The 16,671-nt window shown below is 40.3% G+C and overlaps 5 non-coding genes across 5 annotated transcripts; all 5 read left to right on the forward strand.

Annotated features, from left to right (window-relative positions):
• The first annotated feature begins 1,881 nt into the window (after nt 1-1,881).
• On the forward strand, nt 1,882-1,963 carry TRNAS-AGA (transfer RNA serine (anticodon AGA)). The gene has a single exon. It is a non-coding gene; the product is annotated as a tRNA-Ser (tRNA).
• A 3,939-nt stretch (nt 1,964-5,902) lies between these two features.
• Nucleotides 5,903-5,984, forward strand: TRNAS-AGA (transfer RNA serine (anticodon AGA)). Its single transcript has one exon. It is a non-coding gene; the product is annotated as a tRNA-Ser (tRNA).
• A 1,279-nt stretch (nt 5,985-7,263) lies between these two features.
• TRNAH-GUG (transfer RNA histidin (anticodon GUG)) lies at nt 7,264-7,335 on the forward strand. Its single transcript has one exon. It is a non-coding gene; the product is annotated as a tRNA-His (tRNA).
• A 2,588-nt stretch (nt 7,336-9,923) lies between these two features.
• On the forward strand, nt 9,924-10,005 carry TRNAS-AGA (transfer RNA serine (anticodon AGA)). The gene has a single exon. It is a non-coding gene; the product is annotated as a tRNA-Ser (tRNA).
• Nucleotides 10,006-13,944: 3,939 nt separating this feature from the next.
• TRNAS-AGA (transfer RNA serine (anticodon AGA)) lies at nt 13,945-14,026 on the forward strand. Its single transcript has one exon. It is a non-coding gene; the product is annotated as a tRNA-Ser (tRNA).
• The last annotated feature ends 2,645 nt before the right edge of the window (nt 14,027-16,671 follow it).

The following is a 16,671-nucleotide window of genomic DNA, read 5'->3' on the forward strand; positions in this document are numbered from 1 at the left end:
TGGGAGACCCCTGAGTCTATGCCCAGAACCATAACTCTGCCAGTCGAGTACTTACCTAAAAGCCGATAACTCACTTTTCTTCCATAGGCTAACATTGAGTGGTTTCACTTGGAAATTCTTCTAAGTGGTGTGGAGTTTTGGAACTTTAAAATATTCATCTAAAATCAGCCGAACAACGAATTCTGATTTACTCACCTGTTATCAGGAGAGACCTCAGTGCTGCATCTTGGAGCTCAGTACTGACCCTGAAAAGTAATTTTAACCGTACTTACCAGTAACTCGAATTTCCTTCCATGGGATATCATTGCCTGCTTTTCGCTGAAAATTTTCTAAGTGTCGATTTTTGAAACTTACAAATATTCTTTAAAAATCGTACCAACTGTGAAAACGTAATTGTTTACCTGTTTTAGATAGATGTCCCAGTACTGAGCCTAGGAGCCCAGCACTGGATTACAAAAGTAACGAGAACGTACTTTACCCGTAACTTGAATTTTCTTCCATAGGAAACCATTGACTGTTTTTCTGTGAAATTTCTTCTAAGTGTCGATTTTGCAAACATGTAAATATTCCTTAAAAATCGCCTGTATAACTTAAACGTAGTTTCTCAACTGCTTACAGGTGGTACAGTAGTGCTGGATCTAGGATCCAACACTGACCTAGAAAAAGTAACCATAACCCCACTTACCTGCTAAGTGAATTTCCTTCCATAGGATAACATTGGTAATTTGATCAGCAAAAGTTTCTAAGTGTCAACTTTTAAAATAGCAAAATATTGCTTAAAAATCACAACAGTAACTAAAACGAATTTACTCACTTGTTTCCAAGAACTGTCCCAGGACTGAATCTAGGATCCAGTCCTCGATTTAGAAAAGTATTCCTGAAAGTAATTAATTGCATATAACTTAAAATTCCCATTGAGCTCAATGTATTATTGTGATTCAAATTGTGTTGCCTATTGTAATAAACTGTAACTATGACCTGCAAAAGTCAATTGCCTATTGCAAAGTATTTAACTAAAGCATCTCACTCTGAGAAAGTATATTTTGATACCTATTGTTGGTTCTCAAATAAAACAACAATATCTTTTTAATGCAAACCAATGGCCTAGTGTTCAGTTCTTGAGTGTGTGAGACCATTTGCTGACTGAGTGTGTACAACAAATGTTTTACACTGTACTCTGATACTGCCTTACTGCTCGGCAAGCTACTACTTTAGAGAGTAAGGTTATATCTAACTTTAGCCTCTGCCAAACCTCTGGGGACTGGGGACTCTGTGCACACTGTACCTATTTGGGAACAGTATATACAGAGCCACTTTCTCACAGTAGTGATAAAGTGATTAGAGTCCTACGGCCAACATAAAGATACAGCAAAACGTGAGGTGAAAAGCAAAAAGGTTGCTGGTAGGCCACCTTAAGGATGCCAGGTCTAACAAAAACTGAACTAAGGATAACATGAGTAAAACATCAGGTTTCTCTACTGCATTTGGTGAGACAAGTGGGCCTTCTTTTATCTTCCATTCAAGCAATCTTTGACAGACCCCTTTATTATAGAGCTTTTCAAGGATTAAAGATAAGGCACTTACAAAGGAGTCCCAAATACTCAGAGATGGTTGACTTCTGTAATATGGGTCGTCGACTAAAAGCAGCGCAAAAACAGAGTGCAACGGGGTCCAAAAAACTTGAGTGCCACAAGAGAGTTTGAATGCAAGCGTATCCTTTTACAGATCCAGAGATATACTCATGCAATTTTTATTTTTAGGACAGAACGTGCATGATGAAAAAAACATTGTTTTTAAAAAGCGCATTGCAGAATATTAGTACTTTGATGTGGGAAAACTTCAAAACTTTCAAACAAAATATTTGTATGCAGCTTACAGCAAGTTGTTGTGGCCGAGTGGGTAAGGCGATGGACTAGAAATCCATTGGGGTATCCCCGCGCAGGTTCGAATCCTGCCAACAACGAGAATCTTTTTATTATCGGCTACAATTTCAGAAGTTAACCTTTAGTATTTCTTCCATTTCAGTTTTATAAATAGGTGGCTTATTTTTGTGTCACTATTGCCTCTCCACATATTTGTTATCGCTACCTCTTTCATGTCTTTGCTACACCTCATTCCTACTTTAGCACTGGTGTAAACGCTTCAAATTATTATACCGTTGCTCTCTCATTCATACCTGCGCATGCACTTGAAAGTTACTTTACCAATAAAAGACGCAAAGAGAGAAATAGAACAAAAGTGCTGGCTGGATTGGCAAACACACTTCATAAAACTGCATTTTCTTTTTTATTCTCCCTCGTGTTACATGCTTAACCTCCCCATGTGTAATTTCTCTTAACCTGCTGTCCCAGGAAGAGAATTCATCTACAGGCTCTTTCTGTGTTTTTTTCCCTAGTCTGTCTTTCCCATTTCTTAGCTGTGTAACTGTTCCTTTATGCGCTCTATTTAAACGCCATCAATCTCATTTGAGCTCCTTGCTCCCGCTTCTGTTTTCTCCACCTCTCATACTGCCAGTTCTCTCTTTCTCTGTGATTGGTGGCTACTTTCCTGAGCTTCCGAAGCCACGTGGTTCCTGCCTCTTGTTGTCAGACTTGAATTGGAAAAGGAACCATATTAACAAGCCTTTACCACTCACACACGGCGGAAGTTTATACTTTAATTCAGTGAGCTAAGAAAAGCGTGTTGTGGGTCCCCTACGAGCCATGGTGCTTGCTTCATCATGATTTGGCACCAGTCATTAGCCGCAGCTCTGCTAATGAGCCACTGAGGTCAGTTTCAATATTTACTCAAAAACATAACCATGCAGCCCTCCCCTCAACTGTGTATTATCTTGCTTTTCTGCTGTTCGTGTGATTAGCTGGGAGGAGCTCACGGCGACATCCTCCCTATAAAAGTGTAGATGGATCACTCTCTAATTCTTTCTTGCTTCACATACAAATGGCTTGAAAGGTGCAGGGAAGATGCAGGTCTAATAGACAGAATAGAAGGTCTGTGCCAGGTGGGTTTCTCTGCATTGGTGTCCCATCACAGGTCCGCAAGTGTATTGTGTGATCTTTGACTCCTGGCATTTCACAAGCAGGCGGCCAGGAAACGGTTTCAGCCTATCAACCACTGAGGAGACGCAGCCTCTGAATGAGGAATGAGGAAGCAATGAATACATCCAGCCTATCACAGGAACAGCCCTGAGTGTTCCGAATTATAAATTCTCCATGTCACTGTATGTCGTTGAGCCCAAGTAGCTCGCCGTGATCGTATAGTGGTTAGTACTCTGCGTTGTGGCCACAGCAACCTCGGTTCGAATCCGAGTCACAGCATTGTGGTTGGCAATGTCACGGCAGTTGGGTGTTAATTTTACAGAATTAGCAAATGTACCAGTGGTTTTTGTAAAATGTCTATTAAAAACAGATCCTTTCAAATATTTAAACCATCTAACAACAAATGATTTAAACTCGCATGATTATAAGCTGTAGCTATAATGTATTTACTTACATAAATTATCGTTCTTGAACCTATTGGGGGTGAAGGGAGAGCGGAGCTCACCCCCCAGGTGCAGTTGAGTGACCTGTGTTGTGGCTCTCTAGAGGGAAGGCACAAATTTTGCTGTCACCCAGCCCAATCCAGACGTGTATTGGGGCCAGGTTTCAGGCAAATAGAGCAGTAAGTGCAGAGAAATGTTCACTCTCTAAAAGTGGCATTTCTAAAATAGTAAAGTTAAATCCAACCTCACCAGTAAGTAGGATTTTCAATAAATAAATAAAGCTACTCCTCTCCGATATGGAATTACCAAATAAAAAGTATAGGGGAATACACAGAGCTAACCTATGAGAGGGGTAGACCTCACAGTAGTGAAAAATGAAATAGACTGTTTGCTACTTACAGGACACGCGAACCACCAAAGTACATATCTAATTTTTTACTTACATAGCATCATGCACCTAGGACTACCTAGGGCCTACCTTAGGTGTAAATTATATGTAATAAAAGGGGAGTTTAAGGCTTGGCAAGTAGGCTGGGACTCCCCTTGGAGACCCCTGAGTCTGTGCCCAGAACCATAACTCTGCCAGTCGAGTACTTACCTAAAAGCCGATAACTCACTTTTCTTCCATAGGCTAACATTGAGTGGTTTCACTTGGAAATTCTTCTAAGTGGTGTGGAGTTTTGGAACTTTAAAATATTCATCTAAAATCAGCCGAACAACGAATTCTGATTTACTCACCTGTTATCAGGAGAGACCTCAGTGCTGCATCTTGGAGCTCAGTACTGACCCTGAAAAGTAATTTTAACCGTACTTACCAGTAACTCGAATTTCCTTCCATGGGATATCATTGCCTGCTTTTCGCTGAAAATGTTCTAAGTGTCGATTTTTGAAACTTACAAATATTCTTTAAAAATCGTACCAACTGTGAAAACGTAATTGTTTACCTGTTTTAGATAGATGTCCCAGTACTGAGCCTAGGAGCCCAGCACTGGATTACAAAAGTAACGAGAACGTACTTTACCCGTAACTTGAATTTTCTTCCATAGGAAACCATTGACTGTTTTTCTGTGAAATTTCTTCTAAGTGTCGATTTTGCAAACATGTAAATATTCCTTAAAAATCGCCTGTATAACTTAAACGTAGTTTCTCAACTGCTTACAGGTGGTACAGTAGTGCTGGATCTAGGATCCAACACTGACCTAGAAAAAGTAACCATAACCCCACTTACCTGCTAAGTGAATTTCCTTCCATAGGATAACATTGGTAATTTGATCAGCAAAAGTTTCTAAGTGTCAACTTTTAAAATAGCAAAATATTGCTTAAAAATCACAACAGTAACTAAAACAAATTTACTCACTTGTTTCCAAGAACTGTCCCAGGACTGAATCTAGGATCCAGTCCTGGATTTAGAAAAGTATTCCTGAAAGTAATTAATTGCATATAACTTAAAATTCCCATTGAGCTCAATGTATTATTGTGATTCAAATTGTGTTGCCTATTGTAATAAACTGTAACTATGACCTGCAAAAGTCAATTGCCTATTGCAAAGTATTTAACTAAAGCACCTCACTCTGAGAAAGTATATTTTGATACCTATTGTTGGTTCTCAAATAAAACAACAATATCTTTTTAATGCAAACCAATGGCCTAATGTTCAGTTCTTGAGTGTGTGAGACCATTTGCTGACTGAGTGTGTACAACAAATGTTTTACACTGTACTCTGATACTGCCTTACTGCTCGGCAAGCTACTACTTTAGAGAGTAAGGTTATATCTAACTTTAGCCTCTGCCAAACCTCTGGGGACTGGGGACTCTGTGCACACTGTACCTATTTGGGAACAGTATATACAGAGCCACTTTCTCACAGTAGTGATAAAGTGATTAGAGTCCTACGGCCAACATAAAGATACAGCAAAACGTGAGGTGAAAAGCAAAAAGGTTGCTGGTAGGCCACCTTAAGGATGCCAGGTCTAACAAAAACTGAACTAAGGATAACATGAGTAAAACATCAGGTTTCTCTACTGCATTTGGTGAGACAAGTGGGCCTTCTTTTATCTTCCATTCAAGCAATCTTTGACAGACCCCTTTATTATAGAGCTTTTCAAGGATTAAAGATAAGGCACTTACAAAGGAGTCCCAAATACTCAGAGATGGTTGACTTCTGTAATATGGGTCGTCGACTAAAAGCAGCGCAAAAACAGAGTGCAACGGGGTCCAAAAAACTTGAGTGCCACAAGAGAGTTTGAATGCAAGCGTATCCTTTTACAGATCCAGAGATATACTCATGCAATTTTTATTTTTAGGACAGAACGTGCATGATGAAAAAAACATTGTTTTTAAAAAGCGCATTGCAGAATATTAGTACTTTGATGTGGGAAAACTTCAAAACTTTCAAACAAAATATTTGTATGCAGCTTACAGCAAGTTGTTGTGGCCGAGTGGGTAAGGCGATGGACTAGAAATCCATTGGGGTATCCCCGCGCAGGTTCGAATCCTGCCAACAACGAGAATCTTTTTATTATCGGCTACAATTTCAGAAGTTAACCTTTAGTATTTCTTCCATTTCAGTTTTATAAATAGGTGGCTTATTTTTGTGTCACTATTGCCTCTCCACATATTTGTTATCGCTACCTCTTTCATGTCTTTGCTACACCTCATTCCTACTTTAGCACTGGTGTAAACGCTTCAAATTATTATACCGTTGCTCTCTCATTCATACCTGCGCATGCACTTGAAAGTTACTTTACCAATAAAAGACGCAAAGAGAGAAATAGAACAAAAGTGCTGGCTGGATTGGCAAACACACTTCATAAAACTGCATTTTCTTTTTTATTCTCCCTCGTGTTACATGCTTAACCTCCCCATGTGTAATTTCTCTTAACCTGCTGTCCCAGGAAGAGAATTCATCTACAGGCTCTTTCTGTGTTTTTTTCCCTAGTCTGTCTTTCCCATTTCTTAGCTGTGTAACTGTTCCTTTATGCGCTCTATTTAAACACCATCAATCTCATTTGAGCTCCTTGCTCCCGCTTCTGTTTTCTCCACCTCTCATACTGCCAGTTCTCTCTTTCTCTGTGATTGGTGGCTACTTTCCTGAGCTTCCGAAGCCACGTGGTTCCTGCCTCTTGTTGTCAGACTTGAATTGGAAAAGGAACCATATTAACAAGCCTTTACCACTCACACACGGCGGAAGTTTATACTTTAATTCAGTGAGCTAAGAAAAGCGTGTTGTGGGTCCCCTACGAGCCATGGTGCTTGCTTCATCATGATTTGGCACCAGTCATTAGCCGCAGCTCTGCTAATGAGCCACTGAGGTCAGTTTCAATATTTACTCAAAAACATAACCATGCAGCCCTCCCCTCAACTGTGTATTATCTTGCTTTTCTGCTGTTCGTGTGATTAGCTGGGAGGAGCTCACGGCGACATCCTCCCTATAAAAGTGTAGATGGATCACTCTCTAATTCTTTCTTGCTTCACATACAAATGGCTTGAAAGGTGCAGGGAAGATGCAGGTCTAATAGACAGAATAGAAGGTCTGTGCCAGGTGGGTTTCTCTGCATTGGTGTCCCATCACAGGTCCGCAAGTGTATTGTGTGATCTTTGACTCCTGGCATTTCACAAGCAGGCGGCCAGGAAACGGTTTCAGCCTATCAACCACTGAGGAGACGCAGCCTCTGAATGAGGAATGAGGAAGCAATGAATACATCCAGCCTATCACAGGAACAGCCCTGAGTGTTCCGAATTATAAATTCTCCATGTCACTGGATGTCGTTGAGCCCAAGTAGCTCGCCGTGATCGTATAGTGGTTAGTACTCTGCGTTGTGGCCGCAGCAACCTCGGTTCGAATCCGAGTCACGGCATTGTGGTTGGCAATGTCACGGCAGTTGGGTGTTAATTTTACAGAATTAGCAAATGTACCAGTGGTTTTTGTAAAATGTCTATTAAAAACAGATCCTTTCAAATATTTAAACCATCTAACAACAAATGATTTAAACTCGCATGATTATAAGCTGTAGCTATAATGTATTTACTTACATAAATTATCGTTCTTGAACCTATTGGGGGTGAAGGGAGAGCGGAGCTCACCCCCCAGGTGCAGTTGAGTGACCTGTGTTGTGGCTCTCTAGAGGGAAGGCACAAATTTTGCTGTCACCCAGCCCAATCCAGACGTGTATTGGGGCCAGGTTTCAGGCAAATAGAGCAGTAAGTGCAGAGAAATGTTCACTCTCTAAAAGTGGCATTTCTAAAATAGTAAAGTTAAATCCAACCTCACCAGTAAGTAGGATTTTCAATAAATAAATAAAGCTACTCCTCTCCGATATGGAATTACCAAATAAAAAGTATAGGGGAATACACAGAGCTAACCTATGAGAGGGGTAGACCTCACAGTAGTGAAAAATGAAATAGACTGTTTGCTACTTACAGGACACGCGAACCACCAAAGTACATATCTAATTTTTTACTTACATAGCATCATGCACCTAGGACTACCTAGGGCCTACCTTAGGTGTAAATTATATGTAATAAAAGGGGAGTTTAAGGCTTGGCAAGTAGGCTGGGACTCCCCTGGGAGACCCCTGAGTCTGTGCCCAGAACCATAACTCTGCCAGTCGAGTACTTACCTAAAAGCCGATAACTCACTTTTCTTCCATAGGCTAACATTGAGTGGTTTCACTTGGAAATTCTTCTAAGTGGTGTGGAGTTTTGGAACTTTAAAATATTCATCTAAAATCAGCCGAACAACGAATTCTGATTTACTCACCTGTTATCAGGAGAGACCTCAGTGCTGCATCTTGGAGCTCAGTACTGACCCTGAAAAGTAATTTTAACCGTACTTACCAGTAACTCGAATTTCCTTCCATGGGATATCATTGCCTGCTTTTCGCTGAAAATGTTCTAAGTGTCGATTTTTGAAACTTACAAATATTCTTTAAAAATCGTACCAACTGTGAAAACGTAATTGTTTACCTGTTTTAGATAGATGTCCCAGTACTGAGCCTAGGAGCCCAGCACTGGATTACAAAAGTAACGAGAACGTACTTTACCCGTAACTTGAATTTTCTTCCATAGGAAACCATTGACTGTTTTTCTGTGAAATTTCTTCTAAGTGTCGATTTTGCAAACATGTAAATATTCCTTAAAAATCGCCTGTATAACTTAAACGTAGTTTCTCAACTGCTTACAGGTGGTACAGTAGTGCTGGATCTAGGATCCAACACTGACCTAGAAAAAGTAACCATAACCCCACTTACCTGCTAAGTGAATTTCCTTCCATAGGATAACATTGGTAATTTGATCAGCAAAAGTTTCTAAGTGTCAACTTTTAAAATAGCAAAATATTGCTTAAAAATCACAACAGTAACTAAAACGAATTTACTCACTTGTTTCCAAGAACTGTCCCAGGACTGAATCTAGGATCCAGTCCTGGATTTAGAAAAGTATTCCTGAAAGTAATTAATTGCATATAACTTAAAATTCCCATTGAGCTCAATGTATTATTGTGATTCAAATTGTGTTGCCTATTGTAATAAACTGTAACTATGACCTGCAAAAGTCAATTGCCTATTGCAAAGTATTTAACTAAAGCATCTCACTCTGAGAAAGTATATTTTGATACCTATTGTTGGTTCTCACGTAAAACAACAATATCTTTTTTATGCAAACCAATGGCCTAGTGTTCAGTTCTTGAGTGTGTGAGACCATTTGCTGACTGAGTGTGTACAACAAATGTTTTACACTGTACTCTGATACTGCCTTACTGCTCGGCAAGCTACCACTTTAGAGAGTAAGGTTATATCTAACTTTAGCCTCTGCCAAACCTCTGGGGACTGGGGACTCTGTGCACACTGTACCTATTTGGGAACAGTATATACAGAGCCACTTTCTCACAGTAGTGATAAAGTGATTAGAGTCCTACGGCCAACATAAAGATACAGCAAAACGTGAGGTGAAAAGCAAAAAGGTTGCTGGTAGGCCACCTTAAGGATGCCAGGTCTAACAAAAACTGAACTAAGGATAACATGAGTAAAACATCAGGTTTCTCTACTGCATTTGGTGAGACAAGTGGGCCTTCTTTTATCTTCCATTCAAGCAATCTTTGACAGACCCCTTTATTATAGAGCTTTTCAAGGATTAAAGATAAGGCACTTACAAAGGAGTCCCAAATACTCAGAGATGGTTGACTTCTGTAATATGGGTCGTAGACTAAAAGCAGCGCAAAAACAGAGTGCAACAGGGTCCAAAAAACTTGAGTGCCACAAGAGAGTTTGAATGCAAGCGTATCCTTTTACAGATCCAGAGATATACTCATGCAATTTTTATTTTTAGGACAGAACGTGCATGATGAAAAAAACATTGTTTTTAAAAAGCGCATTGCAGAATATTAGTACTTTGATGTGGGAAAACTTCAAAACTTTCAAACAAAATATTTGTAGGCAGCTTACAGCAAGTTGTTGTGGCAGAGTGGTTAAGGCGATGGACTAGAAATCCATTGGGGTATCCCCGCGCAGGTTCGAATCCTGCCAACAACGAGAATCTTTTTATTATCGGCTACAATTTCAGAAGTTAACCTTTAGTATTTCTTCCATTTCAGTTTTATAAATAGGTGGCTTATTTTTGTGTCACTATTGCCTCTCCACATATTTGTTATCGCTACCTCTTTCATGTCTTTGCTACACCTCATTCCTACTTTAGCACTGGTGTAAACGCTTCAAATTATTATACCGTTGCTCTCTCATTCATACCTGCGCATGCACTTGAAAGTTACTTTACCAATAAAAGACGCAAAGAGAGAAATAGAACAAAAGTGCTGGCTGGATTGGCAAACACACTTCATAAAACTGCATTTTCTTTTTTATTCTCCCCCGTGTTACATGCTTAACCTCCCCATGTGTAATTTCTCTTAACCTGCTGTCCCAGGAAGAGAATTCATCTACAGGCTCTTTCTGTGTTTTTTTCCCTAGTCTGTCTTTCCCATTTCTTAGCTGTGTAACTGTTCCTTTACGCGCTCTATTTAAACGCCATCAATCTCATTTGAGCTCCTTGCTCCCGCTTCTGTTTTCTCCACCTCTCATACTGCCAGTTCTCTCTTTCTCTGTGATTGGTGGCTACTTTCCTGAGCTTCCGAAGCCACGTGGTTCCTGCCTCTTGTTGTCAGACTTGAATTGGAAAAGGAACCATATTAACAAGCCTTTACCACTCACACACGGCGGAAGTTTATACTTTAATTCAGTGAGCTAAGAAAAGCGTGTTGTGGGTCCCCTACGAGCCATGGTGCTTGCTTCATCATGATTTGGCACCAGTCATTAGCCGCAGCTCTGCTAATGAGCCACTGAGGTCAGTTTCAATATTTACTCAAAAACATAACCATGCAGCCCTCCCCTCAACTGTGTATTATCTTGCTTTTCTGCTGTTCGTGTGATTAGCTGGGAGGAGCTCACGGCGACATCCTCCCTATAAAAGTGTAGATGGATCACTCTCTAACTCTTTCTTGCTTCACATACAAATGGCTTGAAAGGTGCAGGGAAGATGCAGGTCTAATAGACAGAATAGAAGGTCTGTGCCAGGTGGGTTTCTCTGCATTGGTGTCCCATCACAGGTCCGCAAGTGTATTGTGTGATCTTTGACTCCTGGCATTTCACAAGCAGGCGGCCAGGAAACGGTTTCAGCCTATCAACCACTGAGGAGACGCAGCCTCTGAATGAGGAATGAGGAAGCAATGAATACATCCAGCCTATCACAGGAACAGCCCTGAGTGTTCCGAATTATAAATTCTCCATGTCACTGTATGTCGTTGAGCCCAAGTAGCTCGCTGTGATCGTATAGTGGTTAGTACTCTGCGTTGTGGCCGCAGCAACCTCAGTTCGAATCCGAGTCACGGCATTGTGGTTGGCAATGACACGGCAGTTGGGTGTTAATTTTACAGAATTAGCAAATGTACCAGTGGTTTTTGTAAAATGTCTATTAAAAACAGATCCTTTCAAATATTTAAACCATCTAACAACAAATGATTTAAACTCGCATGATTATAAGCTGTAGCTATAATGTATTTACTTACATAAATTATCGTTCTTGAACCTATTGGGGGTGAAGGGAGAGCGGAGCTCACCCCCCAGGTGCAGTTGAGTGACCTGTGTTGTGGCTCTCTAGAGGGAAGGCACAAATTTTGCTGTCACCCAGCCCAATCCAGACGTGTATTGGGGCCAGGTTTCAGGCAAATAGAGCAGTAAGTGCAGAGAAATGTTCACTCTCTAAAAGTGGCATTTCTAAAATAGTAAAGTTAAATCCAACCTCACCAGTAAGTAGGATTTTCAATAAATAAATAAAGCTACTCCTCTCCGATATGGAATTACCAAATAAAAAGTATAGGGGAATACACAGAGCTAACCTATGAGAGGGGTAGACCTCACAGTAGTGAAAAATGAAATAGACTGTTTGGTACTTACAGGACACGCGAACCACCAAAGTACATATCTTATTTTTTACTTACATAGCATCATGCACCTAGGACTACCTAGGGCCTACCTTAGGTGTAAATTATATGTAATAAAAGGGGAGTTTAAGGCTTGGCAAGTAGGCTGGGACTCCCCTGGGAGACCCCTGAGTCTATGCCCAGAACCATAACTCTGCCAGTCGAGTACTTACCTAAAAGCCGATAACTCACTTTTCTTCCATAGGCTAACATTGAGTGGTTTCACTTGGAAATTCTTCTAAGTGGTGTGGAGTTTTGGAACTTTAAAATATTCATCTAAAATCAGCCGAACAACGAATTCTGATTTACTCACCTGTTATCAGGAGAGACCTCAGTGCTGCATCTTGGAGCTCAGTACTGACCCTGAAAAGTAATTTTAACCGTACTTACCAGTAACTCGAATTTCCTTCCATGGGATATCATTGCCTGCTTTTTGCTGAAAATTTTCTAAGTGTCGATTTTTGAAACTTACAAATATTCTTTAAAAATCGTACCAACTGTGAAAACGTAATTGTTTACCTGTTTTAGATAGATGTCCCAGTACTGAGCCTAGGAGCCCAGCACTGGATTACAAAAGTAACGAGAACGTACTTTACCCGTAACTTGAATTTTCTTCCATAGGAAACCATTGACTGTTTTTCTGTGAAATTTCTTCTAAGTGTCGATTTTGCAAACATGTAAATATTCCTTAAAAATCGCCTGTATAACTTAAACGTAGTTTCTCAACTGCTTACAGGTGGTACAGTAGTGCTGGATCTAGGATCCAACACTGACCTAGAAAAAGTAACCATAACCCCACTTACCTGCTAAGTGAATTTCCTTCCATAGGATAACATTGGTAATTTGATCAGCAAAAGTTTCTAAGTGTCAACTTTTAAAATAGCAAAATATTGCTTAAAAATCACAACAGTAACTAAAACGAATTTACTCACTTGTTTCCAAGAACTGTCCCAGGACTGAATCTAGGATCCAGTCCTGGATTTAGAAAAGTATTCCTGAAAGTAATTAATTGCATATAACTTAAAATTCCCATTGAGCTCAATGTATTATTGTGATTCAAATTGTGTTGCCTATTGTAATAAACTGTAACTATGACCTGCAAAAGTCAATTGCCTATTGCAAAGTATTTATCTAAAGCACCTCACTCTGAGAAAGTATATTTTGATACCTATTGTTGGTTCTCAAATAAAACAACAATATCTTTTTTATGCAAACCAATGGCCTAGTGTTCAGTTCTTGAGTGTGTGAGACCATTTGCTGACTGAGTGTGTACAACAAATGTTTTACACTGTACTCTGATACTGCCTTACTGCTCGGCAAGCTACCACTTTAGAGAGTAAGGTTATATCTAACTTTAGCCTCTGCCAAACCTCTGGGGACTGGGGACTCTGTGCACACTGTACCTATTTGGGAACAGTATATACAGAGCCACTTTCTCACAGTAGTGATAAAGTGATTAGAGTCCTACGGCCAACATAAAGATACAGCAAAACGTGAGGTGAAAAGCAAAAAGGTTGCTGGTAGGCCACCTTAAGGATGCCAGGTCTAACAAAAACTGAACTAAGGATAACATGAGTAAAACATCAGGTTTCTCTACTGCATTTGGTGAGACAAGTGGGCCTTCTTTTATCTTCCATTCAAGCAATCTTTGACAGACCCCTTTATTATAGAGCTTTTCAAGGATTAAAGATAAGGCACTTACAAAGGAGTCCCAAATACTCAGAGATGGTTGACTTCTGTAATATGGGTCGTCGACTAAAAGCAGCGCAAAAACAGAGTGCAACGGGGTCCAAAAAACTTGAGTGCCACAAGAGAGTTTGAATGCAAGCGTATCCTTTTACAGATCCAGAGATATACTCATGCAATTTTTATTTTTAGGACAGAACGTGCATGATGAAAAAAACATTGTTTTTAAAAAGCGCATTGCAGAATATTAGTACTTTGATGTGGGAAAACTTCAAAACTTTCAAACAAAATATTTGTATGCAGCTTACAGCAAGTTGTTGTGGCCGAGTGGGTAAGGCGATGGACTAGAAATCCATTGGGGTATCCCCGCGCAGGTTCGAATCCTGCCAACAACGAGAATCTTTTTATTATCGGCTACAATTTCAGAAGTTAACCTTTAGTATTTCTTCCATTTCAGTTTTATAAATAGGTGGCTTATTTTTGTGTCACTATTGCCTCTCCACATATTTGTTATCGCTACCTCTTTCATGTCTTTGCTACACCTCATTCCTACTTTAGCACTGGTGTAAACGCTTCAAATTATTATACCGTTGCTCTCTCATTCATACCTGCGCATGCACTTGAAAGTTACTTTACCAATAAAAGACGCAAAGAGAGAAATAGAACAAAAGTGCTGGCTGGATTGGCAAACACACTTCATAAAACTGCATTTTCTTTTTTATTCTCCCTCGTGTTACATGCTTAACCTCCCCATGTGTAATTTCTCTTAACCTGCTGTCCCAGGAAGAGAATTCATCTACAGGCTCTTTCTGTGTTTTTTTCCCTAGTCTGTCTTTCCCATTTCTTAGCTGTGTAACTGTTCCTTTATGCGCTCTATTTAAACGCCATCAATCTCATTTGAGCTCCTTGCTCCCGCTTCTGTTTTCTCCACCTCTCATACTGCCAGTTCTCTCTTTCTCTGTGATTGGTGGCTACTTTCCTGAGCTTCCGAAGCCACGTGGTTCCTGCCCCTTGTTGTCAGACTTGAATTGGAAAAGGAACCATATTAACAAGCCTTTACCACTCACACACGGTGGAAGTTTATACTTTAATTCAGTGAGCTAAGAAAAGCGTGTAGTGGGTCCCCTACGAGCCATGGTGCTTGCTCCATCATGATTTGGCACCAGTCATTAGCCGCAGCTCTGCTAATGAGCCACTGAGGTCAGTTTCAATATTTACTCAAAAACATAACCATGCAGCCCTCCCCTCAACTGTGTATTATCTTGGTTTTCTGCTGTTCGTGTGATTAGCTGGGAGGAGCTCACGGCGACATCCTCCCTATAAAAGTGTAGATGGATCACTCTCTAACTCTTTCTTGCTTCACATACAAATGGCTTGAAAGGTGCAGGGAAGATGCAGGTCTAATAGACAGAATAGAAGGTCTGTGCCAGGTGGGTTTCTCTGCATTGGTGTCCCATCACAGGTCCGCAAGTGTATTGTGTGATCTTTGACTCCTGGCATTTCACAAGCAGGCGGCCAGGAAACGGTTTCAGCCTATCAACCACTGAGGAGACGCAGCCTTTGAATGAGGAATGAGGAAGCAATGAATACATCCAGCCTATCACAGGAACAGCCCTGAGTGTTCCGAATTATAAATTCTCCATGTCACTGTATGTCGTTGAGCCCAAGTAGCTCGCCGTGATCGTATAGTGGTTAGTACTCTACGTTGTGGCCGCAGCAACCTCGGTTCGAATCCGAGTCAAGGCATTGTGGTTGGCAATGTCACGGCAGTTGGGTGTTAATTTTACAGAATTAGCAAATGTACCAGTGGTTTTTGTAAAATGTCTATTAAAAACAGATCCTTTCAAATATTTAAACCATCTAACAACAAATGATTTAAACTCGCATGATTATAAGCTGTAGCTATAATGTATTTACTTACATAAATTATCGTTCTTGAACCTATTGGGGGTGAAGGGAGAGCGGAGCTCACCCCCCAGGTGCAGTTGAGTGACCTGTGTTGTGGCTCTCTAGAGGGAAGGCACAAATTTTGCTGTCACCCAGCCCAATCCAGACGTGTATTGGGGCCAGGTTTCAGGCAAATAGAGCAGTAAGTGCAGAGAAATGTTCACTCTCTAAAAGTGGCATTTCTAAAATAGTAAAGTTAAATCCAACCTCACCAGTAAGTAGGATTTTCAATAAATAAATAAAGCTACTCCTCTCCGATATGGAATTACCAAATAAAAAGTATAGGGGAATACACAGAGCTAACCTATGAGAGGGGTAGACCTCACAGTAGTGAAAAATGAAATAGACTGTTTGCTACTTACAGGACACGCGAACCACCAAAGTACATATCTTATTTTTTACTTACATAGCATCATGCACCTAGGACTACCTAGGGCCTACCTTAGGTGTAAATTATATGTAATAAAAGGGGAGTTTAAGGCTTGGCAAGTAGGCTGGGACTCCCCTGGGAGACCCCTGAGTCTATGCCCAGAACCATAACTCTGCCAGTCGAGTACTTACCTAAAAGCCGATAACTCACTTTTCTTCCATAGGCTAACATTGAGTGGTTTCACTTGGAAATTCTTCTAAGTGGTGTGGAGTTTTGGAACTTTAAAATATTCATCTAAAATCAGCCGAACAACGAATTCTGATTTACTCACCTGTTATCAGGAGAGACCTCAGTGCTGCATCTTGGAGCTCAGTACTGACCCTGAAAAGTAATTTTAACCGTACTTACCAGTAACTCGAATTTCCTTCCATGGGATATCATTGCCTGCTTTTCGCTGAAAATTTTCTGTGTCGATTTTTGAAACTTACAAATATTCTTTAAAAATCGTACCAACTGTGAAAACGTAATTGTTTACCTGTTTTAGATAGATGTCCCAGTACTGAGCCTAGGAGCCCAGCACTGGATTACAAAAGTAACGAGAACGTACTTTACCCGTAACTTGAATTTTCTTCCATAGGAAACCATTGACTGTTTTTCTGTGAAATTTCTTCTAAGTGTCGATTTTGCAAACATGTAAATATTCCTTAAAAATCGCCTGTATAA

The sequence above is a fragment of the Triturus cristatus genome, chromosome 12 (assembly GCF_964204655.1).
Source record: "Triturus cristatus chromosome 12, aTriCri1.1, whole genome shotgun sequence".
Classification (NCBI taxonomy): Eukaryota; Metazoa; Chordata; class Amphibia; order Caudata; family Salamandridae; genus Triturus; species Triturus cristatus.